Genomic DNA, 2,668 nt, shown 5'->3' on the forward strand with positions numbered 1-2,668 from the left:
GATTGGCCACACCATCAGGACCACCTAATATAAAAATCAGCCCTTTCTACTCATCATGTGGGCCACACCATGAGAACAACTATGGGGTCATCCTAATGGACGGGTTGGATGTTGCACACAAATGAAAGGTTAGAACTTAGAAGTTATTCAGTGAGAGGACAGAGAAGGATTGAACGGATCACAATCAAATGATAGGTTGTAAGTTATTCTCTGTGGACTGTAAATGATGGTCCAACTCGATGGACTGGAGACCTTCTCATATCTAAATTGGTCACTGTCACTTTGATAGCTTAATTTGATTTACTTGTATGCAATTCCTAAGTAATTTTTAAGTGCCTGTGCATCATCCATCACACTCTTTCAGAGTATCAACGGTTTTTTTTTTTTTTTTTCTTTCTCAGTGTAATAACAGCAGTCCTTTTCGGTTGTTAGGATGACCACTTTCACTTACTATATAAAAAGGAGAGCTTGTTGCAGTCATCAACCCACTCTAATAAATGTGATGGGTACCCGCCATCTTAACCGCATGCTCCCCACACGTGCTTCCTCCTACGTGTGCCAACGGAGCCATTTTACTGTTGGGGCCCCACCATACATACACATGGGAATGAAAACTCAAACCGGATGGATTATCATGGCACCGATATGTATGAGAAAACACACATTTGAACGCTCCCAGACCCTTCGTATCCAAATGTAAACATGTGGCGTATCTAACAGCTCAATTGATCTGATTTTTGGGTTACAGAAAATACCAAGGGAGACACGCCTGATGAATGGTCTGGATCTCATAAAAGTATGTTGTAGTTGCATGGGTGAGGAGATTAGGAGCCAGTTGGCTGGGCTGACCTACTTCACCACCTTCCAATCCAATTCAAAGAAGACATTCTTCCTTACTTCCTATAACATTAATAATGAGGGTGAGATTCCTCCTACCTAGCTAACCTTTTCCTATCCATACCATGATTAACTATAGATAAAAACATTGATACTCTGGCAGAGTCTGATACTTGATACACTGCCTTTAAGAAATTGCACACATTACATGATACAAGTAATGTAAATAAAGCGTCCAAAACCGTGAACCCTAATTTACATGCTCATAAATGGAAAATTATATTGATTTGAGTTTTTAAGTTTCTGATTAATGGACAGTCAACATGGAAAATAGTTAACGGTCTAAATAGAAGAAGTAAATGCGCGTTAATCGGAGGTGGGGCTCGATTCGCGGATTTGAATTTTGGATGGTGATCTATCTACAATGGGTCCCACCATTTGGACGGTTTAATTTGATATAAGGCATTCTGCATATACAATTTATGAGTACCTGCCTATCAACCACCACACTCTACCAGAGTACCAAATAACTCCCCTGAATTATTATTATTATTATTATCAAATTTAGTATTCATCCTAGCTAAAAACCCTAGTTGGCCCACTTGAAGGGTTATGTCATTTTACTAATTTAATCCTAATCAGGATAAGGTTTTGTTTTACCCAATCAAAGTGGAAGAAATTCAAAAAGAATTCTCTACCAAAAAAAAAAATCATTTTTTATTATTTTTTTTATACAGATGATGCCAATCAAGCATTAATGTCAAACGTCCATTTTCTACCCTTAACCAATCACACCCAATTCGGATTGTGCAATTGATGGGCTACTTCTTGGGTGGGCCACCATCCTGATGGATTCAATGATGGTGAAGCCCAATTAAGTAACCATAACTTGTAACTCATGTAACCCCGGATATCATGAATTTAAGACTCGGCAATCAGAACAGATTAGTTTGGTCCTGAGTTGAGTTGAGACTCGGTTAGTTGGAGGTGACTCAGTTGAGTCACCCTCTATTCTCAATCTTGACAGGCAGTGCTGAAGCAGATCGCAGTTAAGCGAGTCTGAATCGACTCAGATGGGTCACATCTGATTTCGGCTACTCATTATCTATAGTTGCTATATACAATGGATGATTCGTTTTGTACAGATTTTTTGCTATGTTTTGTCAAAAAAATGGCCCACTAATTGGATGATCCAGATAAATGGAGTGTACGCATGAGGGAGGGACATAATGAGTTAAATTACCATCTTCCTCAGGGAATAACTACTCCGAATTTGCAGCGTCACGATCCATAACCTCCATCATGGCTGTGAAAGTTGTATATTACCGTTGCATGAGTGTTTATGAGATCTATATGTCATCGAGAAGATCAACAACATAGGTATTATCATTGATTTTTCTAAGGATCGAAACATGATCTACCTTCTTATTATTTAGATTATTATATGTCGTAGTCAAAAACTTTTTTCAGCATAGGTGAACTAACACATTATCATCCACTTCAAACAACTTTTAGCGTCGATATTTGTCAGACTATTCCATATACTTGACATTAGATTTTTTTTTTTTAACCTCTTCTGAACATCGGCATGCATTGTCATGATCTGGTCCACTATTTTCTGCAACAATACTCATACCCAATAACTTGGACAAAGGGACTGGATTAAGTGTACTTTTTAAAATATGACCATAAACAACTTCGAATAGAGACTTGGTAGTGGTTCAATTCTGTACGTTGTTGGAGGTGAATTTCATCCGAGAAAAATCAATATCCCGCATGGGGGGCAACTTGTCAGAAAGTTCATCGAGCATAATCCCCTTGAATTTATGCA

The sequence above is a fragment of the Magnolia sinica genome, chromosome 1, assembly GCF_029962835.1.
Source record: "Magnolia sinica isolate HGM2019 chromosome 1, MsV1, whole genome shotgun sequence".
NCBI lineage: Eukaryota > Viridiplantae > Streptophyta > Magnoliopsida > Magnoliales > Magnoliaceae > Magnolia > Magnolia sinica.